Below are 25692 nucleotides of genomic sequence, written 5' to 3'. Positions count from 1 at the left end.
TTGGAGAAATAAAAAATGAAAATGCCATGTTTGGAGCAGATGGTTTGCCAAAGATGTGTCTTTCTTTTGCTGACATGAGGAAGAAGGCCCATTTGTTCCAGAGCAACCTATTTCCAAAAGTAAAAGCATATTGGCTATCCTGGCTGTGGGGAGTGAGGGTGGTTCCCCCTTTGTGGGAATCTACTTCCGTAATTCCAGTTTGCACTTCTCCTTGGTAAGTGAAATTCATTTTCCAACAGGATGTGCAAATTGTGAATCATTAATAGCCTCCCCAAGGCTTTCCACTGGCCTAATCCAGTCTTACATTCTGCAGATTGGTTTTGAGCTTTCATGTTTAAAAGACACTTCAGTTATCACTGAGACGCACCATTGCTTGTGCTCCTATATGGTTCTACCAACATATCCTAAGCAGTCTGTTTAATTTTGAGGGTATTTGTTTATTAAAACCCCCCTCTTTAAAAAAAGAAATTTCCTAGGCCTTTGTTTTACATTTCAAAGTCATGCAGAATTACTCCAATGTTTATTCTAGAAAACAGCCTTTACATATTTAAATTTAAAAATTTAAATTCCCCTATAGTAGTGGCCTCTTCGTTTCCTCTCCAAGTTTTCCTACTGTCTTCTCCTACAAGGTTTATAAAGGTTTATACATGTTTTATGTAACCTGGTCACTGTTTATTTTTTTATTTTTTGAGTGAAACCAAATCCAATTCTTTCAGTTTAGGGTCTACACTTTAAAACAGAATGTAATAAATTAAAATGGCCACAGTTGTGAAGTTACTTGAAACTCTTCTAGTACCATTTTTTTTTTTTTTTTTTGTATTAGGCACTCTGCCACTGAGCTACATCTCCACCTTTTAAAAACCTTATTTTACTTTTTAAAAATTTGTGTCAGGGTCAAACTAAGTTGCTTAGGGCCTTGCTAAATTGCTGAGGTTGTCCTCAAATTTTGATTTTCCTGCCTCAGCCTCCTGAGTTGCTGGGATTACAGTACTGTGTTACCATGCCTAGCCTTGGGATATCATGTTTCTTTATATATTTTAAAATTTTTTATTTGTTCTAATTATACATGACAATAGAATGCATTTTGATACATTGTACATAAATGGAGTATAACTTTTCATTTTTCTGGTTGTACATGATGTAGAATTGTACTGGTCATGTAATCATTTATGCGCATAGGGTAATAATGTTTGATTCATTCTACTATGCTTCCTACTCCCATGCCCCCTCCCCTCCCTTCACCCTCCTCTGTCTAATCCAAAATGCCTGTATTCTTCCTTAGCCACTTCTCCTTATTGGGAATTAGCATTCGCATATCAGAGAAAACATTCTGTCTTTGGTTTTTTGAATTGGCTTATTTCTCTTAGTGTGATATTCTCCAGTTCTATTCATTTTGCAGCAAATGCCATAATTTCATTCTTGTTTGTGGCTGAGTAATATTCTATTGTGCATATGTACCACATTTTATTTATCCATTCATCTGTTGAAGTATACCTAGGTTGGTGCCATAATTTAGCTATTGTGCATTGAGTTGCTATAAATATTGATGTGGCAGCTATAGTATGCTGATTTTAAGTCCATTGGGTATAAACCAAGAAGTGGGGATAATGAGATCAAATATTGGTTCCTTTCCAAGTTTTCTGAGGAATCTCTATACTGCTTCCCATAGTGGTTACACCAATTTGCAGTCTCACCAGCAATGTATGAGTGTGCCTTTTCCCCCACGTCCTCACCAACATTTATTTTTGCTTGTATTCTTGATAATTGCCATTCTAACTGGAATGAGATGGAATCTCAGAATAGTTTTTTTTTTCAGTTGTTGACCTTTATTTATTTATTTATTTATTTATTTATTTATATGCAGTGCTGAGAATTGAACCCATTGCCTCACACATGCCAGGCAAGTGTGCTACCGCTGAGCCCTGGCCCCAACCCTTCAATGTAGTATTAATTTGCATTTTTCTAATTGCTAGAGATGCTGAACATTTTTTCATATATTTGTTGATCGATTGTACATCTTCTGCAAAGTGTCTGTTTAGTTCCTTAGCCTATTTATTGGTTAGGTTTTTTGTGGTTTTGGTGTTAAGTTTTTTGAGTTACATAAATATAATCTGAAGGCCATTTTGGGGATAACCACTTTATCCTCTTGCCTTTTATTCTGTTGATTATTAAATAAAACTTCATATATTTTCACTAGAACTACCATCTTCCTTATCTTGCAATTATGTGGAAGAACTTATTTCTTCCAGTTAAGTGGCATATTCTCTTTTTGGGTGTTTATTCTGTTATATAGACTTTAGCTATTGACCTCAGGATCATGTCCTATGTACACTTAAGCATTGTTTCTACTTCAATAAATGATTGAAAGAAAAGTCATTTAGAAAGGTGTCAAGGAAGGAAAACTATATCACATTAATTTGCAGCACCTTTGTCTACAAAACATTCCAGTATTAATTCACTTTGGTTAATATTCTGCTTAGCAAAAGCTTACTTATGTTATACTGCAGTAACATACAATCACCAAATCTCAGCAGCTTCCAGTAAGCATTTATTACTTACGATTTGTACTGAACTCCAGAACTCCAATAGTTCTTGGAGCTTCTGCAAGTCAGAGGACCAGTCCCACCATCAATGGGCTGAGGATGTATGCCCCTATAGGAATGCTCTGAAAGAACCTGACAGTGAGTGGCAGTGAATAACTAGAAATAATTCAACGACTATTGGTAAAAATACTTAACATTTGCATATCAGTTCATAAAATGTTTTCACATTTCTCTGTGTTAATTCTCACAACCATTATAGAGACAAATGTTGCTTTCTCTCTTTATCAAATGAGGTCCTAAGAGAAGTATCTTGTTATCGCTAGTAAGAGGCAAGTTAGGACTTAATCTCTAATATTCTGAAGCCTAAATGTTCTTTCCGACAATGAGGATGATGATGACAATTATTAGTCACACTTCCAGACTATACATGGCTGGTGTTGTCCTCCCGCGCACATTTCAGTGTTCTCCTGTCCTGCTGGGTGAGGCATGTAGGTCTAGCTGCCTCAGTAGATGAACCTCAACAGCTTAATATGATGGACATTTATTTCTCGTTCACATCATACTCCAATGTGGGTTGAGTGACTCTCCAAGGCAGTGCTTTTCTGCAGGTGGGGACCTGGGAATCAAGGCTGCTTCCATCTTATAGGGGGACCATGTGGAATATGGGACTTCCAAGGCTGCCATTGCAGGGAGTCAGGGGAGGAAGAGAGAAAAGTGGAGAGAGATGGAGGAATTGGCTCACACAGCTTCTACATCATAAAAAAATCATAAGACCTCTGAAGTTATTCTGCTGAAATATTGATACACTGGACCAACTATGACCATAGTAAAAATGCAGTATAACTTTGTTTAGCAGGGTTAATTATCAATGTTTAGTGATTGTTTTTCCTTCTCGTAAGCTTTGCAATTTTGGACCCAAAGAGGCAATAAGCACAGGACAGTGGATTTCTCAGAGAAAATTAAGGAGCTGATTTTCCCCCTGACCCTGTGCTTTGCTCTACTTGCTTCTCACATTTTGGAGCAATCTTGGGAAGGACTGAGGTTATTATTATTTTTTTGTATTAGCTTGGAAATGGGGGCTCATACTGAGAAATAAAGTTGTGATAAAAAAAAAATCAAGAAAGCTACATCTCTTGTGCTCTTTAGTCTGTGGCCTGAGATGAATAGCTAGTCTATTAAGAAAGAACATCTAAACTAACTTGTGTGAGGATCAAATTCACCATTGTGTTGTTTGTGGATTCTGACCCTCCCCAACCCCCAACCCCGGGCAGCAACCCCTCTAGCAGTCTGTGGCACCTCTTGTGGTTTTCTGTGGCTCCTCACTGATGACTGAGCATGATCATTTCATCCAGATTTCATAAAAGGAGTCAGAGCCAGGGTATAGCACTGATTCTGAACAAATAGGTCATATCTTACGAACTCTTAAATTACTTTGTATTTTTAGTCCCTCTTAGTCAAATTCATCCTACAAGTTGCAAAAGATCTTTTTATGACAAAGAAACTGGAAGCAAATAGGAGCAGAGGAATCATGGAGTCCTTCATTAGTGTGGTAAGAATCTCAGCTTCAGCCTAAAGAGTAGTCATCCTGGAAGTTAGGTGTGAGGCTATCTGCCCAGAGCATTGTGTAGCCAGCTTGACAGTACTTGGGGTTTGAGGAACCTCCATGGACAGAATGACAGAAGGAGATAAGGAAAGGAGAGTGAAGACCAAGGAGCTGGCCCAAGGCAAATGGGCCAGTTATCACAGGGAGTGCTGATTGTGAGAACAGCCCAGCATGTGTCACCACAACTGTCCTCTAATCTAGATCTGGCACTAGGAGTGAGGGGGCTGTCATAAGAGCAGGTGAGTGCTGACAGGACTATTTGTTAGTAGATTTGTGGATCACTAAGAAGGCAAACTGTGAGCAGCGCTGGTGTTGGGCAATAGAGAGGTTGAAAGTGGTGGTGGATCTTTTAGCAATAGCAGCAACTGCCACCTTTGATGTTGGCCATAACTTCTACTGGGAGAGTTAGAAAAGGAAAAGAGAAAAATGGCAATCACAGCTATAAAACCCAATGGCTGGGCTGGGGATGTGGCTCAAGCAGTAGCACGCTCGCCTGGCATGCACGCAGTGCTGGGTTCAATCCTCAACACCACATACAAACAAAGATGTTGTGTCCGCCAGAAACTAAAAAATAAATATTAAAAAAATTCTCTCTCTCTCTCTCTCTAAAAAACAAACAAACAAACAAACAAAAAAACCCCAATGGTTTGGTATTGTTTTTACCCTTGGGGATTCCAAAAGACGTAGGAAAGGAAATTTGTGTGTGTGTGTGTGTGTGTGTGTGTGTCTAGTGAGTGTATATTAGAAGTCCTACAAAATGGCTGGGGTTGAAGCCAAGCAATATTATTTGTGTCTGTTATTATGCTATTTTTATTTCTATGTTTGTGTAGGCTAGGAAATATAAGTTATATATTACCTCATTTGACCCCCAAAGCTTGTACACCATTATTGTTCTTCTCAGCCTAACATAAGTAAACTATTCCTTTTATTTGTCATTTTACTTAGTATGCGCCTAATTTTGTTTTGGCTTTCAACTCCTGACCCTGTGTTTCAGCCTTTTCTATTTGTTCTGGGTGTTTCCCCTTCTCTCATCCTTTGAATTATTTTTAAAAAGGCCTAATGTATTAGCAAGATCCCTTAGTATCCATCTTGTCCTCTGGAAACATCTTTTCTCCCATTTCTTTTTTTTACCTAAGGCTGTGAACTTGTCTTTCTGCTCTTTCTTTTTAAAGAACCAACTTTAAAAATGTCTTCTTTTGAATACCAAAGTTATAATTTTACATTGTAGTAAACTTTTGAACTATCAAGAAGAAAAAAATTACCATAATTCTATGACCCAGAGATAATTAGTGTTAACACTTGACATCTTTCCAGTCATTTTCTATGTATATCTATGCAAATACTACATGTGTATATTATGTGTATAAATAGATGTATATAAACATAAACCTGTCATCATGAAATTGGGATCATACCACACGTGACATTTTGTAAACTTTTTTCACCTATAAATATTTTATGATTGTTTTCCATGTCATTCATTTTCCCAGAACAATATTCTTGATGAATCCAAAATATTTTAAAGCTTTGGACACATCTTGCTAATGCTTTCTGAATAGGAGATAGCAGTGCTCCCCCATCACCAATAGCATTTAAGAACACGGTTGCTGATTTCCTTGCATTCTTATCAGCACAATTTCAAAATTTCTGTCAATTGTCTAGATAAAAATGGTCTTATTGTTAATTTGCATTCCTTTGATTGCTAATAAGACTGAACATTTTTCACATTTATGGCTACTTGTATTTTTCTCATGAGTTGCTTGTTTGTGCGTTGACATGCATTTGCAATTGTATTGTTGGAATTTAGTTTTGCAGAAGTTTCCTAATTTTTCTCCCTTTTCTTTATCAAGAGTCTCAGACAAGTGATCGTTCTGATATCCTATCCAAGGATTTGAAAGTCTGCTTTCCTAAAGCCTACACAGCCATCACCTCCCTCACAATCAATTAATGTCCTGGTCACTTCTCTTTGATTTCATTTTGCCTCCAATACTTAATCGATCATGTCAGAATAGTTTGCTCTCATCCCTTCAACCCCATGATTGAAGTCTTTGCACCACTGATGCCAGAAGACTGAATAAAGTAGACAGAGGAAAAATCCTTGAAGAGGGTTCAACACGGAGCTGCATCTCAACAGGAAAAATGAATGTGTGTGGAATCATGCAGAGAGTCTTAAGGGTGCATACGTGGGGAGGCAGGCTGAAGAAGATTTCTGTTGGTTGGATGTTTTCTTAATCAGTTTTTCATCAATGTGACAAATCCCTGACAAAAACAATATAGAAGAGGAAAGATTTATACTGGCTCATGGTTCCAGTCACTGCTTCGGGCCTGTGGTGAAGCAGAACATCATGGTGGAAGGGCATGGCAAAGGAAAGCTGTTCAGCTCATGGCAGCCAGGAAACGAAAGAGAAGAGAAGAAGGGCCAGGTACAAGATAGAGTCCACAAGGGTCTGCCTAAGGACCTACTCCTTCAATTAGGTCCCACCTCCTACAGCTCCCATTAATGCCTTCAAATTATTAACCCACTGATGAGGTCAGAGCCCTTGATACCGCCCGGTTTCGTGATGAGTTCTGCTCCCTCAAATGTTGAAATTTGAACATTAGAGAAGCACAACTGAGGCAAGCCTATAAAGCCGGTTTAAGAAGGGGTAACACAGACTTCTCCTGGGAGGGAGAAGGGGGCCATAGTTGGTATCCTGGTATCCCAAGAAGCGAGGTATTCTGCTCTTTTTATATGTCCTAGGCTTCCTTTGTTCTTCTGCCTTTTCCCCATTATTTTTCTCCTTCTAGCTTATGTGACTAGGCCCAGGACTAGGCCCAGGAATGTTTGGTGGGACGGGCCAAAAGGTGGGAAACAGGTGGGCTGAAGGGGGAAGGGAAGGATGGTGCAGTCCTGGACACATTAATTAACAACTTTATAGCTCCCTGTAGAGAGGGGCAATTCCTGGGTCAGGTTACCTTAGCAACAGTTTGGAGCCATGGCAGGTTCTTGATAAGGGTGGAGGAAGGATTCTGAAGGAATTAACATTTCAATTCCTCAGGGGACAGTCTCCAACTTCTGGGGACTCACTCAAAATTGGCCTGACTCAATTTACTCAATTTACTATACTGACTGCCTAATTCTGGCTTCGCCCTCATCATCCAATCACTTCTCCAAAGCTCTACCTCTGAACATTGCTGCATCCAGGAGCAAGACTTCAACACATCCAGATCTGAACCATAAAAGATATGGTATCATGATCCAGGAAAATATGGTTAGAGGCCAAGATCAAATTCAGGGGAAGTGGACAGAACTGAGGTCTGGAACTTAAATTGTGATGGTGAACAAAGAACAGGACTCTCATCCTGAGACTGTTAGAAACAGGCCCCCTGTTGGGCAAAGGCTGGGCTGGGTCTACAGCACTATTACGGGTAGAAGAGAAGGCCTTCTCATCTAAGTTAGGAAGTCAAGGTGAGACATGTTGAAGTGCAATGGAGCCCATAAAACTGGGTATGGGAGGGGCACACCACAGGGTTGAAGTTGGCCAGGACTGAATGAATTGTGGACCAACAACAAGAATCTCTTTTGAACTTCTACCAGCTTCCTCATTGCCATGGACTCCCTCCTCACTGAGCCATCTCCCATTGCTTACTTCTGCCTTGTCCCTGTATGGAGGCTCATTTTATTTTAATTAATTTTCCTACATGCTAAACTTTTAAGATTACCTCTTGCTTTAACTGAAATTGATTCTTCAATGGCCCTGTTGAAGAAAGGAAAGTCATTCATTCTTGTACTGCCCATCATTGCCCAGGGAAGGTGTTTCCTCATGTCACACTAAAAGCTTTCTCTTGGATCGTCATGCCAGTCTCTTTTCCTTTGGGTTTTATGCAACCTAGCTATTCCACTCCCCCTCACCCTGTCATAAATGTCACTTTCAACATTTGTGATCACTTTGTATCCAACATTTATGGGGAGTTTGGAACCCTGCTAAAGGTTATGTTTTTGCTCCAATTTTTGATTGCCTTTAATTTCTATTTAATATTTCTAGTGAAAATTATTTAACCTTATGGGGTGTGGTGGCACACACCCGAAATCCCAGGTACTCAAGAAGCTGAGACTGGGAGATTGCAAGTTTGAGGGAAACTCAGTTATACCGTGTCTCAAAATAAAATTTTAGAAGGGCTGGGGATATAACTCATGACCATGTATTCCTTATAGCAGAAGAAAGGGAGCCTTTTTGTGCTGGGTTCAATGCCTAGGACTAGAAAAAAATTAACCTCTTTGTCTGCTGACCCTCCCTTCGGTTCTGTTTAAGCTAACCACTGAGATGACTTTCTCTGCAGCTATCACCAGGATGCCGAGTGCAGCTGGAGAAAATTATACATCCTTGTCTGATGGTTCCGCTAATAGTTCATGGTCTTAAACTTGATCAGGTCTCAACTGAGCTCATCAGTTCTTCCATTTTCCCATGATCAGCTTTCTTTCCCACAGAGTATGGTCAGAGCTATTTCAAGTCCTCAAATCATTTCTATTCTAATCCCATCACCTTCCATCCAGAGACATGCCCTTCTTTTATATCACCTAGGGGAAATTGAGGTCATTAGTTGTGACTTTATTCATTTCTCTCCTTTATTCTTCACCTGCTAACTTATCTGTATCTACTTTCCTATATCCTTTATCATAGTAAGACGTTCCTTTCCTGTTGAATGTGAGTCTTCCCTCTTTGCTTTATATAACATAACATATCCTTATTAAGGACTGATGTTTGTATTCCTCCAAAATTCATGTTTGGAATCCCTAACCCTCAATGTGAGGGTATTTTTGAGGTGGGGCTTTTAGAGGTGATTAGGTTTAATTAGGTCATGAGAGTGGGAGGCACCCCAATAGGTAGGGTTAGTGTCTTTATAAGAAGATGAAGAAACTGAAGCTCTTTATTTCTTGGCCATGTGAGAACACAGCAAGAAGGCAGCCACTGCAAGCCAGGAAGAGAAACCTCACCAGAAACAAACTCTTCCTACAAAGCCCAAGATCAGGGCTTTCTAGGTTCTGGAACTGTGAGAAATAAATGTTTGTTTGTTGAGCTGCTCAGTCTATAGAAGTTTGTTACAGTAGGTTGAGCAGACTAACATATCTTGGTTTACAAATTATTCTCACTACATTCTATATCTTTATTCTTTTCCCCTTACTGATTCTTTCCTTGATCCATAACTAAGCACCTGTCTATTCCTTCCTACAAATCCATTAATAGTGTGCCTTCTCTCCCAGCCAAACTTCCTTCAAGTATGGTCCCTGTTGGTTATCTTAACTTCTTCACCTGCTTGTGGATTCTCAATTCTCTGCAGTCTGGCCTTTGACCACAGCACTGTGTGAAAACATCTCTTACAGAGATTACCAGTCACCCAATTGCCAAGTTCACTAGGTGCACTTTGGATTTATATTGTGTGTGCTCTTTTGTACCTGACACTGTTGATCATGTCTTTTTCTGTATGTTTTCCCTTTTGTTTCTGTCACTTCAGTCTGTCAGCTACTCTTGCTCTTCCTGGGTCATCGTCACCCATTGCTTGACTCTGGAATTTTCTTTCTGATGTTTCCAAAGCTTTGGTGCTTGTTCTTCACTAGCCATCTCCCTTACCCTCTACAGTTTAAGCTTCTAGTATCACTTTTATGTTGTTAGTTTTAGATCTCCCCTTGAACCCAAGGCTAGGATATCTAGCTGCCCACAAGAAGACTATTTGATCACCCTGTACTGCTCAAACTGAAAATTATGCATGATAAACGATCATTCCAGAAATCAGTTTATCATTTCTCTATGTCTCCAAAGCTACATTCTTCCTGTTTATTCAATTTTACATATATGAGATGACCATGTATTCCTTATAGCAGAAGGAAGGGAGCCTTCTTGTGCTTGAGGAAACTATTTTTAATCGAAGAAAGAAGAGGAAGAGGTGAAATAAGGTGTCTAGATATAGATTTGATTATTCTACACAGATACTTTCCTTTCTGCTTTGCCAAAGAAGAAATTACCCTGCTGTTTGCTGTTGTCCACATCCTGCTCTATTATATGTGGCATGTGAGGAGCCCAGTTTCCTGGGCCTGGGCAGTTGCCCTCCTTTGAATAATCCAGTGATTCTGAAATTTAGAATGTAATATACTTACCTGGAAATGGTGTTTTGTTTTGCTTTTGCACCACAGAGATGGTTCTAGCCACAAAATTATAAGACTATGGTAGGAGCTTAGAAATCTGTGCTTCTAGATGCTTCCAGGTTATTTGTTATAAGGGTGGTTCACAAACAGTGTTTCAAAAACATCTTTGCAGTTACCACTTGCTATTTGTCATTTTTGTTAGCTATTAATCATCTCTGTCCCTGAAAGACCCATTTAAATGTGATGCTACTCTATTTTGTGGCTTGAATCTGTAAGATCTGTACTTGTAGATCCTACTGTTGGCCATATTTATACATGTGCACAAAATAGCATTCCATGAAGCTATGTTTATTTCTAAAGGAGATCAGTTTGACTTCTTTGGAGATAAAATTAAGTACAGATTTTTAAGAATCAGACACAGTCACAGCTCTTATTCACTGGGAACATGTAGTTTTTTTTTTAAGGTATTCAAATATGCTGTTTGGGTTTTGATTGCAAGCAAACTTCTATCTTATTCTACTGTAAAAGTAAAAAATTTCAAAGCTTTTTCTAGATAAATGCTTTCAAACCTAGGCTTCAACATGATCTTCTCCATAATGTGTGTGATTGATCACTAAGAGTTGCTATTCTGTGCTTTTCTTTTCTAAGGGCAATACTACCCATCTGTGGTGCCCTGGTCAAGGAAGTGTTCACATTTACTCCCTCCAAAACTCTGTCTAAAAGATTTTTCCTTCTTGACAATGATGGAATTTATATCTGAAAATGAAGAAATTATTTACAGGTACTTGTATTTTTGTGAGCATTATAACCAAGAACTTCACAAATGCTGAAGAGCTCAATTACAACAATAGCATTAAGGCAAGTTATGCTAATAAACTTTACATGACCTTCAAAATGACAGCATAGTAAGCCATTATTCAGCTTCAATATTTTTAATACTGCTTTTCAGTTGCTATTTCCTTCTCCATAAGTAATAAGACTTTCCATGTGACCTCTTCTGATGACTTTGGTGATACTCAAATGACAGCTTGTTACTTTTACTATTTGGTAATTGCAAACAATTCTGAGCTTCAACTGGGACCTTTAAAAGAGTTGTTGAATAGTGCAAGAATATCTTCTGTTTTTTGCCTTCAGCAAAGACCTTTAAAGGGTCAGTAGGAGGGGACTGCAGGAGATAAATGTGCGGTGGCATAAATGAGTGAGTCTTCCCATTAATTACAGTATCTTCCATTAGTGGTGTTTCAGGCAACATAGAATTGAAGGTTGAACATGATTGTTGTTTGAGGCTTGCAATTATGAGCAGGGCAGGAGTTGTAAGTATATAATTCCAGTCAAGGGAATTTTCTGTCCTAGATTAGTTTAGTGCTTGAGAGAATGGAGTTTGGAGTTAAAAAAAAATAGTTTCTCTCTTGGCTCTGCTACTTACTACTAGCTAGATAACTTTGGGCACATTGCTTAATGGCTCTGCACCTCTATAAAATGAGATTAGTAATACTCACAACCACTCAATGAGAGAGATTTCATTAGTCTCTGAGTCAGAGTTGTGAGGATCAACAGCAACTAGGAACTAACACTTTTATTCATTCAACAAATGGATATCAGCTAGCCACTGTGCTAGCGGCTAGAGACAGAGTGGTTTAGCACAAAAAATAGCATCGCTAATTGCGTGGAGTTTACATTCTAGATGAAGTGAGACATATCACAAATAAACTAATACTCAAGATAATTAAAAATTGTAATTCATACTGTGAAGGAATAAAACAAAGTGGCATTTAAGCAATCAATATTTAAACAATTTCCTGATATGAAAGTAACCAGGGCAGGGCGGTCATTTAGATCAGGTGATCAGGGAAGGTGACATGTGAACTAGGAATGAAGGTTGAGATCATCTGGGATTAGCCTACCAGATAGAGAGTACTCCTGTGTACGTGTTTTAGGGTAGTCTCCTGGTCAATTTCCACAAAAACTGTGTTTTCCAAATTAGGTAATTTAAGTTGAGGAGATTGAGTATATTGCCCAAGGTCACATAAGTAATAGGTCAGCAGAGCTCTGCTTAGAACCCCAAAATTCAAGTTAATGACCACAACATGCCAGGCTGCATGCATCCTGCAGGAGGAGAGGCAGCTGAGAGCCTGCCTAGCTCACACAGGATTCTGTGGATGAGAAGTGGGAGAGTGTTTGTCATGTGACTTGCTCAGTGTGGGAAGGACACCACCAGAAGCCAGCTCTTCTGCTCTTGGGTACTTTCTCACTGCACACATTGTCAAACTGGTTTTCAGTGGAAGTCTTAATGACCCAGTCAGCTGCACCATCCATTTCTAGATTCTAGTTAGCAGCTGATTCTTGAACTCTTAAAGTGTGTGATGGTTTGTTGAAAGCTCAATTAACTTGGTAGATTTTGTTCTAGAACACATTCTTGTTTTTGTTTTCTTTAAAGTACAAGGCATATTATGAAACCAAGTTGAATGGCATTTAAAGAAACCATTTTTCTCCCAGAGGTATCTCCTCATAGTCACTTTGATTTTTCTCCCAAAAAGAAACCATTGTTAGCACTTCTAGGAATGTTCTGTGAGTGGGCGAGAATATATGTGTACATATCCTTTTTACATAAGACAAAATGCCATATTGTACACAATATTTGTGCCTCACTTTTTTCACTTAACATTAGATGTTAAAACTCTGTCATCATATATTATAAATTGATTAATTCTTTTAATGGTTACATAGTAGTTCTTTGTATGAGCAAAACTAAATATATTTATCCCATTTTAATCAATTGACCTTTAAGTAATTTTCAGTCTTTTGTGATTGCCATCATGCTGCAGTAACATCTTTTATTCTTCCCCCTTGCAATACTGCGGTGTTTTAGTCAGCTTTTCACTTCTGTGACCAAACGGCCTGACAAGAACAACTTCAGAGGAGGAAAGGTTTATTTGGGGCTCACAGTTTCAGAGGTCTCAGTTCATAGAATGGCCAACTGCATAGCTCTGGGCCCAAGATGTCACACAAAATCATGGTGGAAATATGTGGAGGAGGAAATCAGCTCAGAACATGGCTTCAAGATGCAGAAAAAGACTGAGCTTTGCCCATCAGGGACAAAATATATACCCCAAAGGCATGCCCCCAATGACTTGTCTCCTCCAGCCACATTATACCTGCTTATAGTTACTACCCAGTTAATCCATCCAAGTGGATTAATGCAGTGATTGTTAAGACTCTCATAACCCAAACATTTTACCTCTAAACTCTCTTGCATTGTCTCACGTATGAGCTTTTGGGGAACACCTCATATCTAAAGTATAACAAGGGGATTGAATGCAAGGGTGATATACCTTTTATCTTTTGAGGCAGGTTTCTTTAAGTTGCCTATGCTGGGCAAGTGGGATCCTCTTTCCTTAGTCTTCTGAGTTGCTGTGATTCTAAGTGTGTACCTACCACACTCAGCCTCAGTGACATATTTGCAGAGATATTTTTTGCACATGTGCACAAAAGAATATCTTACAAGTACACTGTAAAATAATCTTGTAGAAGGTCTTTGTTAAATGGTATGCACTTTTAAAGTTTTGATGGGTATTACAAAATTGTCCTCTGAGGGGTTGGGCATGACCATCAACTGTGTTTAGTAAGATTATCACCTTCAAACTGGATGACTGATAGATGGCTCCTTTTCCTCTGAAGCTAACTGGGAGGGGGCTTTTTTGGTGGGGAGGGAGATCTTCAGCCTTCTTTGCTCTGGATTGTCCTGGGCTTTCCTCCTCTCTTCCCAGCACACTCACATCTGAGGTCATAGAAACCCCAAATCCAGAAAGCATCTGAGTTTCCTCCTGGCTTGTCCTCTGCACCTGGTCTAGAGGCTCTCAGAGGTCTACCTGGACATGTATTTTCCTTGGTTATATCCCATGAGATACTATGTCAGGCCTTTAGACCCTTGCTGGGCCTTGGTCCAGAGAGATTGAGGAAGATGGAAAAGGGGAGGGGGGAGAAGGGAAGAAGGAGGAAAAAGGGGAGGTGGGAGAGAGCGAGAGAGGGCTAACTTTCTTGTTCTTATTGCACGTCTGTTCTGGACTTATTTTCTTTAGATCTTGAATCTTAAAGGAAACTTTGAACCACCAGTTCCTTCCTTAGTCATTTTAATCTGCTGTTCATCAGCAGGGTCTTTAAGATCAGTCACATCACGGCCACCCAGGTTGTTTCTTTGCTTGCTGATGTTTAAGCCCACAAGCAACTAGAGTTGGAAAAGACCTGAGGGAGCAGGGAATCCAGTGTCTTTCAAAATCTTCTACTTGGAGAGGAATGATGTCCCATGAGATGCCTCAGGGATCCCTGAGGGAGACTGGAGGTTGGGATCTGCAGAGCAGAGTGTAGGTGGTCAAGGTTCTGGGCCACTCAGTTTTGCCTTAATCAGAAAGGTTACATTTTTATCTAGCTTATTGAACATCTGTGTAATATATTTTAAAAGGGACTCTGCTGCCTAAGAAAAAAAGTTAAAAATAAAATCCCACTGATTCAGTCTAATTATTTCTCTCTCTCTCTCTCTCTCTCTCTCTCTCTCTCTCTCTCTCTATATATATATATATATATATATATATATATATATATATATATTTGTCAAGAGAAGAGAGTTGACTTACTCAAGGTCACCTGGGTATTTATTTAAATGGAGGGATTTGGACTCTACAGACTTCCATCCAATTCAGTGCTTCCCTTAGAACACGGATGAAGTAAGGACTTATAATTGAAGCATAGAGCCCCTTGTAAACCCCTCATGTGACAGAGAGGCCTACACCTCTAGTTTAAATTCAGACCAAACCTTTGTTGAGATTTCTTCACTCCTTAAAAAAATAATTTTCGCTTTTACACTGAACCCATCTGGGACTAAATGTGTTGAAAGACTCTCAGCAAAGCTGTTCTCACCATACAGATTTCTTTTCGTCTGGAAATTCCAGAAGGACTTGCCATATAGTGTGTCTCAGGAGAAAACTGCTAAGATACATTCTCTGACTATGTTCATCTGACTCCATTCCTCTTCCCTCTGGAGAATTTGGAGAACTATCTAGGTCTGTCCCAAAATTTTAGATCCGCTTGAGGTATCAAAGCCACCAAAATGCAGGGATCCTTTGGTGTCTTATTTCTAAAGTCACCATTACTAATCCTATTTGTTCTAAAAAACTAATGTTCACCTGCTTCCATAGGTGCTACAACACCAGGCCATTGACACATTTATGCTGTTAGGGATTACCTGCAAAAAAGTACATAGAAAACAGAGACACAGGAGGAAACAAAATACATGCACAACATGCATAGAAAATAGACATGAGGTCAACTCTCAAACATATATTTCTAAGCCCAAACTAAGGCATCTGAGAAATGGATTGGAAATGAGAAAATCACAAAATTCTAGAGAGTAGAAGTTTTAACCTAGGGTCTATTGGCAGCAGCTCCCTCTGTAGTAGCCCTTGCCGAAGGCAGAATTTCCTTAATTCTCGGGTCAGAGTTTCCTCTCCTTTAGTCTTTCCCAGTTACAGCCACTTGAAGCATCTTTTTTAAAAAGTCATTTTTGTGGTGTTTAGTTACACCCTTCAAATGCTTGTGGGTATTTATATCCCCCTTCAGACATCGTTTGGCCAAGTTCTACATATTTAATTCTTTTACTTTTCCCTCATAAATGAATATTTCTGGCTCTTTGATCCTCCCCTCCCCATGTAGAAGCAAACTGAACCAAGCTATTGATGGGCTCAGCCCTCCTTCTCTCCCAACAACAGGGAGGAGGGCAGGTACTTAGTACGCTGCTTAGCCCAGTAGAAGTATACAGATGTTCTTAGTGCAAGGCACAGAGGAAGCTGTGGTTTTGAAAGTTATTTGGATGGAGTGATGAGAGATTTGCATGGGGAAGTGAGGAGCGACAGAAATTTATATCAAAGGCTTGGCTTCTCGTATGGGGCCTTCTGGAATTTCCTTGCCTTAGAATCCCTCCCTATGCCAAATCAGACTGAATAAATAGATCTGGAAAATCCCATAGCCTGACTTGTTTACCCTGGCTGCTTTTATTTGATAACCTGGATATTAGAAGTATGGTGGGATTTGGTTTTGTTCACTTCTTAGAACCTAGTTTGATCATCCTCCTTCATGGTGACATTAGGAAGCCCAGGCAATCTATTCTAGTGAAGGGCATTCATAGTCCTCCATGAGGATTGTCATTTGGATTTAGTCTTTGAGATGCATGTGTGTGCGTGAGTGTCTGCATTTCTCTCTTGTTGTGTGGCTGTGTGAGAGTGTTGATGGAAGCACCCTGTTTATTATGGGGTGTGATGGAGCACAGATACAGGCAGGGTCTGTGATTCAGGAACTGGTTCTGGAGCATTAAGAAAGATCATAAGGGCTGGGGATGTGGCTCAAGCGGTAGCACGCTCGCCTGGCATGCGTGCGGCCCGGGTTCGATCCTCAGCACCACATACAAACAAAGATGTTGTGTCTGCCAAAAGCTAAAAAAAATAAATATTAAAAAATTCTCTCTCTCTCCTCTCTCACTCTCTCTTAAAAAAAAAAAGAAAGATCATAAATGCAGGCCTTCATTAGAATGGAGGATTTGCACCAGGTTTGAGGAGCTGATGTGTGCAGACAAATGTTACTCAAATGCTGGGAACAGTGGTGGGCACATTTTTCTTGGGGCTTGGCCCTGGGATGCTACAGAAAATTCTCAGTATTGCTAATCAGAGAGGAAAGTGAGTCAATATCTCCTTTCTACTGCCAGATGCTATCGTTTAAAACTAGACTAAGGTGGAGGGGGAACAATTAGAAGTAGAAGAAAGAATGACAGGAAGAACAGAGGCAAATATATAAGGACTCATGAACTAGAATCTTTCCTTAACTAGATTCAGGTGACTTTTAGCTCCGGAGATTTGTTTATTTGTTTGTTTTCATCTTTAATGCTGCCTGTGTTTTCTCTGGTCTTCTCAAGGACTGACTTGAGGCCAGGACTCTTGAAAGAGGACATGAACATGCTGCAGTCCATTGTGGACTTTTCCATTAGACAAATCCTATCTAATATGGCAAAACTCTGTCCCATCAACATTGCCCTGGTTTTCTCACTGCATTCATTCATTCCATAAACTTTTGAGCAACAGTTTGTGGATATTCTGTCACTGTCATTACCTAACATGGTTGTCTTTTCTCTTTTTTTAAATATTTTTTTTAGTTGTAGTTGATCAAGATACCATTATTTTATTTTTTTACATTTTTATATGGTGCTGAGGATCAAACCCAGTGCCTTGCATGTGCTAGGAGCGCTCTACCACTGAGCTACAACCCCAGCCCCCTGTCTTTTCTTTTTGGTTCTACTCATAACTCTCACTTTTATAAATCATCATTCATTTTTCTCATCCAATCATCCAATTAATCATTTGCCAGATATTTGTTAGACATATAATATGTGCATGGGACGTATTTTGATAGGGAAGTCTAAGTTATAGACCAGTCTCTTAGGCCTTCAGACTCTAGGTAGTGCAGGCCAAGCTCTCAAATTATCTCTTTCTAGCCTCTTGCATAGGGTTTGGGTGGAGATGGGAACTGCACAGTACTCTGGCAACTCTCTTCAAAGAAATCCTCTCTCCTGACCCTCCAACTTGTATTTCTTATATGGGTTAAAGGTAGGTTCAGGGCCCTGTCTCTATCCTGTCACCCCTGACACTTGTAAGTCTTGAAAGGATGGTCTAGCATGATTTGAACTATGGTTTTATTTCTTCAGGGTCCTCTGCCCAAAGTTTGAGGGAACAGGAAGATAAAAAGAGCTGCATTTAACATCTGGCCACACATATATGCTCTGCTATGGGAAGATATCCCAGGGAGGCTCTCCAGGGGAGAAGCAGGGAGGAAGGAAGGAAGAAAGAAGAAGATAATCACAAGAAGGCAGAAAGGTGAGAAACTCAGACACAAGAGCAACCAAATTCTGAGTAAAACCAGGGGTCCTTTTATCACCCCCTGACCATCTGCTCTCCATATTCTTTATCTTGCCCCTTTCTTTACCCTATTCTATATGCTCAAGTAACTCCTCCCCTTTGCCATTCCACTTTACTTTTATTTCTTCTTTTTTTTTTATTTTTTAAAGTATTTTTTTTAGTTGTAGATGGACTCAATATCTTTATTTATTTATTTTTATGTGGTGCTGGGGACCGAACCCAGTGCCTCACACATACGAAGCAGGTGCTCTACCATTGAGCTACAGCCCCAGCCCTGCACTTGCTTTTCATTAGCCATTGTTATGGTTAGAATCTGGAACATCTCTCAAGTTTCATGTGTTGAAGGCTTGTGCACCAGGGGTCAGAGATGGGCCTTTGGGGAAGTTGATTGGATTATCAGAGTGCTGATCTCATGATCTTATCAGTGGATGAATCCATTAAGAGCTGAATGGATTCCTGAGAGGAGGTAGAAACTCTAGACAGGTGCCATGGGTAGAGAAATAGGTCACTGGGGACATGCCTACAGGAATTTAATTTTGTCCCAACCCCTTCTTCTCTGTCTCTCTTTCCCACTTTCTGACTGCCATGGGTGAAGTGGCTTTCCTTCGCCAAACTCTTCTACCATGACGTTCTGCCTTGCCTCGGGCCCAAAGCAACAGAGACAGCTGACCATGAACTGAGGCCTCTTACACCATGATCCGCAATAAACCTTTCCTCCTTTAAGTTGTTGGTGTCAGGTATTTTGGTTACGGCAATGAAAAACTGACTAACACAGGCTTTCTTCTGGAGTCTTCCACATTATTCTCAGGAATATGGAAGAGGACCCTCCTCTTCAGTCTTTTGATACCGTGTGCCAGTATCAGCATGGAAGAGTGGAAGATTTCATGTTAGGCTCAAATGTTGTCCCTTGTTCCCTGTGGATCCTCAAGCAAATTAGTATTTCTGACCCTATTTCCTCCTCTGTAAAAATGGAGGTGATAAAAAGACCTACTGAGCATGGTGACTAGGAGAATTAAATAAAATAATAAAAGTCAAGAGGATATTATAATGTTTTTCCCAATATAATTTATGTGCACTGCTATGGATTTACTTCATTTTTGGGGGTGGGTAAGTTATCATTATCTCTAAAATTTAATTTCCCTTTCATCTCCTCAAACCTCAGCTTTTTGTTTCTCTCACTTAGACTTGAATGCATTCATGTATGTCAGTGCTTCACCTATATGTTTGTAAGTTCCTGGGGCCATGCCTTTGCTATATTCTGCTGAGTGCTGTGACAGTTTTTGTGATTTCCTTCACCCATTAAAAATTACTGTTAGTTAACTGGGTACTACAGGACACTCATGTTAGTGAAACCTGACAGCAGGAGGGCCTCTAAGTTAGCGTTTGCCTCCCCTGACCTGTTGAATTTGACTTTTGCCTTCAGGCCCCTTCTGTTGTCAAGAGAATGTACATAAACAGAAAAAAGACATGTGAGAAGGTGCCAATGAAGGACATAGAACAGGAGGCAGGCTCTTCATTGGCACCAAAGCAAAATTGCAGCATGGCCCTCAGTCTTTTCAGGGCCACAACTGCTTGGATGAGGAACTTTCCATGTGTGCAATGGATAATGGCAACTCTTCCCTGCTTGCCTCCTGGAGAAAGAGAACACTCTGCCATGATATCTTAATAGACATCACTATCATCTCTGCCTGGATTCTAGAAATGCAAAAGAAGTCAACAAATTCAGGGATGACTGAATAAGGCCTTTAAGATGAGATTAATGCCGTATCACAGGCATATTTCAGTATTGTAGTGGAAAATGTCTGATGATTGCTTCTGATAGCAGGCTGTGTATATGTAAGAGTTGTTTAGCCATTTGAGTTTTTTTTTTTTTTTCCATTTTTAGTTGACTGTTCTTGCTAAGGGTGAGGTCTATGACTTTTGCTTTGGTGCTCTATCAGTCTAGACTGGTACCCAATTTGTAATAGTTGCTCAAAAAACATTTCTGCAATCAAGTAGAGAGAACAATATATTTTATATTTAATTTTATTAAATAGGCTTTTATTAAATAGGCTTAGGAAAGTCTGAAAAAATTCCCAATGTTAATTTTTTCATTTGCATTAGATAAGTGCTATTGGGGCAAATTTTATGGAAGTTCCTTTGGTCTTGGGACCTGAAAAATCAGATGAAATTTTATTAGAACAAAAGGAATGAATATTTTCTCTATGAAGTAGACTTGAGTAAACAGCTGAGAGGTGAGCTGCCTAGCCAACTGGGAGATAGGGGATGTTAGTTAGGCAAGATGAGGCCAGGAATGGAGCATTATTTTTGACCTGGTTGTGGCTTCAGAATGGTCTCCCAGGATCACTGATTTCCATGGGAGTGGCAAGCAAGAATTTCCTCTCAAGCTGCAGCTTGTGGTTTGTCTCTGCTCGGGAGCAGGTAGAAGGGAAAGACAATGCAGATTAAAATGAAGGAGGCAGGCAAATGCCAGGGGCCAAGGTCCCTGTGGTGCAGCCTCTTTGGACTTTCTTCTCCCCAGTGATATTTTGATGAATGATGAAATAGGAGAACACATCAACCAATACAGAAAACTCCCTTTCTTTTTCAAGGTTACAGATTGCAAGGAGTCTAAGAAGGCTCTCCTCCATTTACTGAGACCTGGCCTAGTCTTGAAGATCATTACAACCAAGTAACAACAGTTGTATATTGAAAATATTATAATCCTGAAGATAACAAACTTATACAAAAATGTATGAGAAAAGGGAGAAAAAAAATCAGCTTCCTTTGTGCTAATCTTCTGTTTCTACTTCTCTTGCTAATAAAATACACAGATTCCCACAAAATCCATGAGCTGAGAGCAAAAGGAAGATTCATGTAGAAATCTGACCCAGTTGGCATCAAATAAAGGGCTGAGAATATGTGAATTAACTTCTAGCCCTTGGCTTGCCTTCTTCTTCTTCTTTTTTTTTAATATTTATTTTTTAGTTTTAGGTGGACACAATACCTTTATTTTATTTATTTATTTTTATGTGGTGTTGAGGATTGAACCCAGTGCTTCCTGCATGCTAGGCAAGCGCTCTACCACTGAGCCACAACCCCAGCCCTGGCTTGCCTTCTTTGTGCATCTCCTAGTCCAGTTTTGATTTTCATTACAAAGTACACGAGTCTTTATATATCATATTTCATTGTTGAGATCCAAATGCCACATTTGAAATTTAGGCATATCTATTGAAATAATTAATGCTTCAGCTAGAGTAAGTAGAAGAAATCTGGGAAATTCATTGGGGAGTGCTTACTCTTTTCTTACTGAATAGCAAGCTAAAATTCTAGAAGACATCCTGCTAAGATTAGGAAGGGCATTCCTTGGCAGGGAGGGATTTATTAAAAAAGCATAATATTATGGAAAAGAATGTAGACTGTGGAGTCAGGCCTCAGATCAAATCCTAGCTCTCCCCTTACTTTGGGTGGGATCACAGGCAAATTATTCACCTTATAATGACTTGAATTCCTTTATCTGTAAAATGGGTAATAGCACAAAGGGAGTTGAATTTTTCCCCCTCCCTTTGAGAATTAATGGAAACAAGCATTTAGAACAGTGCCTGGAACACAATAAGTGTTGGACTTACTACACTCTTGCTATTGTGGTTGTTAAAAATAGAGTCATAAATGATAGAAAATCAAGGAGTGATTAGACCCTTTGCAGGTTTCAGCCTAGAGCAGAACTAGGAAGTAACTCAAGTGTATCTCTTGAGAGTCTTTTGAAGGTCCTTTGTCTACTTCTCTCTTATTCTCTTTCACCAAATATAAATTCTTCTTTTTCAGGCCCCCAGAGCCACAAATATGGCACCATCAGAGGAGTAATGGCCCAAGGGCTGCTGGCCTTGGCAGGGAGATGCTGGTGAATGGTTTTCCTATAATCCTGGGGTAGGGCCACTTAGGATGCCATTTGCTTTTTGGAGGCCAAAGAGATGTATATTGCTGTTCCTCCTCAGCCTGAGACATGGCCCTGGGATAGAATGCATCAGTCAACCTATTCTTCCTTCACCTACAGGGTCAAGAGAATGGAAGCCCAAGGTCGGCCTTCCAGTTGAGTCAAATGATCAGCCACTACACTGAGGATTCTGTGGTCTCTATCCTCTTTCCATTTTGTTAATTTGGTCTCCTATCATCTCTGTTTCACTGTTTTGCTCAACAGGAAATCTCTAAAAGGGAAGCAAATGACATAACCATTTTGGGGGGGCTACAAGAAAGAGATCTGGGGTGAATATTTCCCTTTTCAGTTGATCTTGGAGAAGGGGGAGAGGAAAAGCCAGAATCAGAATGAGTAGAGGTGGCCTCTGAGAGAAAATGAAAAGCTGAGCCTGAGGCTTTGGTCATGCTTCAAAGAACTAAAGCAAAGATGGGAGCTTGATGGAGTCTAAGATGACATGTGACATCTCAAATAGGAGTAATCAAAAACTTCCACTTCCAGGACATTATGCTAAGGGCATTCCATGTACTAGATTGTATCCTTGTAAAGGTCACCTCTATTTTGCCACTGAAGAAAATGAGGCTCGGAGGTGTTGAGTTACTTGCCTGAATAGTTTCTGGCTACAAAGTGGTAAATCCAGGATTTGTACATGCATTGAATGATTCTGCCCTACTAAGAGCTCCAGAATTAGTTTTTTTCATTTCTTTTCTTGAAACATTCTCACCTTTTCAAAACTCTTATCTCAGCTAGCAATCCTAAATAGAATTTAACTGATAGGCCAGTTTTCAGTTGAGTGGTAAAGACTGGATAACCTCCAATTAAGTTACCCCCTTACTGTATTCTCGAGGTGGACCTTGAAGAAAGAGAATAGAAGTAAACCAAAGAAGTGAATCTCAAAAGGTGGGATTGAATGGGTAGGCAGGAGTAATACTGGGCAGTAAGTTCTTCTTGGTGTCTGGTGTCCTTTTAATCACCTACTGATGGTGCCTATAACTTGCTTATTCCAAATTCCTGGAATTATTTAAAAATGATTGTTGTGTATTATCATAGGCTTATTTTCCAAGTATTTTAGAAAGAAATCTCCTTTATTGCTTTTACTTTAAAACAAGATTGACTGGGAAGTTTTCTCTTATTTGACCTTCCTGAGCCCTATTCCTTAAGAAAGTCAGTTTTGATTTTGTTCTTTGACATTGCTTCTAGCTCTTAGGGTATGATATTCTTGATGCCTTGCCTTCTTTTTTACTCCCATTCACTAACATTAACTACTACCTGGCCATACCCAGACAGTATGGTAGTTAGAAGATAAATGTTGTAGGAGCAAAATGATTAGGGTTGGAGGATCAGGCAGGGAACAGGGTACTGGTAAATCAGGGAGGACCCATCAGTACTGATCAGAAAAATAGAAGCCACTGTAGGCTTTTCAACAGAGAAGATTGAATACAGGGGATTGGTTAGACATATCTCAGCCAAAGCCAAAAGGGAACATCGAGGGAACACAGGTAAAACTGAAACAAAGTAGCTCCCACCTGCAGGGCTGGGGACACAGGGAATGGGGAAGAATGTGGGAGTCAAGAGGAGGCCCCCAAATCTGTGTTAGTCAGTCCTCTGAGGGTTGGGCAATACCCAGCTGGTGTAGATACACCTCAGGAGCTGGGGAGAGGTCAGTAGGGAATGGAGTGTGATGAGGCTGGTTCTGAAAGAACCAGAAAGAAGCAGGAGATTGGATCCAACTGTCATTTCACTGTTGGAATATCACTGTTGTAAGGATATTAACAGGAACAGGAAGCAAATAAGATAGAATGTTGCTGCTTCTGTTTTTTACCTCATCACATCCTTCTAGTATCCCCTGTTGGTAGAGTTAATACAGAGCCACTCAGCAAAGGCAAAATGTGGTTTGCAGAGCCTCAGTCCCAGGATCACGTAAGATAGAAGGCTGGGTTTGGGGGATGAGAGGCATTATTTTAAAAACTGGCACATTGAGCAAATAACTAAGTACTATGGCCAGTTGTCAGCAAATCACTCACTAAAAGAAATTTCAAGCTTGGTGTTTGAAAAGCAATAGACAGTCTTTAGTGAAGTGTTTCTTACCTCTACCTATCTGTTGTATTTTCACTCTTGTGAGTATTGACCTAGTATGTGTATGTGTGTGCACTTGTATGTGTGTATGTGTGTGTTTAAGGATTAGGATCAGGGCTTGCCCCTTTTCACATCTGTGGGAGTCCACTCTGTTACGCTGGAAATAAACACTATCACTCTCCTCGGGGTTGTTAATGAGACTCCAAAATAAATGTTTTCCTTTAGATTACACCTTGTAATTTATGATTCAGTCCCAGAAAAGAAACATTAGTGGACTGGGAAATGCGGAAAGCAGAGGGTATACTCAAAGAAACTTAATGGGGGCCAGTGCTAGAAGGATCTGGAATAAGGACAAACCTAATTGCCAGTAAACCTCAGTGAAGCTTCATTTCTCCATGTCTTAGGAGCAAGCTAATGGTTCAGTTTTCTCCTCTTGCTTACAGAGTTCCAGGAAGACAGGTCGTTCCCAGCCCAGAGAGCATAGCAACTGAACTTTACATAACACCTGGGAACATAAGAGATGATGTGTGGGGAAGTGCTGATGGGGCCATTTGCAGGTTGAAGTTAGCGCCTGGAAATTGTTCATCGTCTGCTCAGCATGCAGACCCACTGGCAATGAAATTGATGGTGATCATGCAGGAGAGGTAAATGGGAGCCGAATAAACAGCATGTGAAAGGCATCATGATTATTGAATGAATCAGAACGGAGTTGCAATTTTGTGTTCCTTGCCCCCCTTGTCCCACTCAGTTCTCCTCTGTCAAGCACTGGTTGAATTGAAGCTCACCCTAAGAACAAAGTGTAAAATTGCAAGTGCACTGTTTTGTACACTCCCACGTGGCACCAAAATAGATAAGTGCTGATCTCATAAACAACATTATCTTCTGGCAGCCTAGTTCTCTGGTACCACCAAGTATCAGTGGTACAGAGAAATCACAATAGCCAAAAATTCTTCCAAGGGCTTGAATGTTTACCTCTTCATGTCTGCAGGGTTCCTGTTAGCAGTATCAAGGGGTTAATATAATTGAATAAATAATTAATTCCATTCATCAGAAATGCAATGAGAGTTTGGGCTGTAGGGTCAGAAGGACCTGGATTTCAACCTCTTTTCTCCCATTTTATTATGTGTGTGACTTTGAGCAGAGTAATAATTTCAATCTTGGACCTTCAGCTTTAGGGTAGGAATAATTGTACTTCCTTTCTGGCAGTGCAGTCGTGAAGACTAAATGAGCTGATACAAATAAGATGCTCAACAAAGTTCTTGGTACAAAAAAAATGTGCAGGAAATGTTTGTTATTCTACCTTTATTATTACTATTGCTAGTGTTAATTTTTATTAAGCACTTACTATATACTAGTGTAAAGTCTATTGAAAGAAAGATAAATTAGATTCAGTTTCTGCCATCAAAGAATTCACAACCTACAGCATTTGAGAGACTTTATTT

The 25692-nt window shown here is 39.9% G+C and overlaps 1 long non-coding RNA gene across 1 annotated transcript in view; it reads left to right on the top strand.

The window, feature by feature from the left end:
• The window catches only part of LOC124100589 (uncharacterized), a 58137-nt gene extending 39676 nt beyond the window's left edge, over positions 1–18461 (top strand). Inside the window, exon 3 of the long non-coding RNA XR_006854356.2 lies at positions 18012–18461. This is a non-coding gene — a long non-coding RNA (uncharacterized LOC124100589). The remainder of the gene's footprint in view (positions 1–18011) is intronic.
• The last annotated feature ends 7231 nt before the right edge of the window (positions 18462–25692 follow it).

The sequence above is a fragment of the Marmota monax genome, unplaced genomic scaffold (genome assembly GCF_021218885.2).
Source record: "Marmota monax isolate L192 unplaced genomic scaffold, Marmota_monax_Labrador192_F-V1.1 WCK01_AAM20220418_F8-fsc00130, whole genome shotgun sequence".
In the NCBI taxonomy this organism is placed as follows: Eukaryota; Metazoa; Chordata; class Mammalia; order Rodentia; family Sciuridae; genus Marmota; species Marmota monax.
Note: the sequence above shows the minus strand (reverse complement) of the source record. Positions and strands in the feature narration are given on the sequence as shown.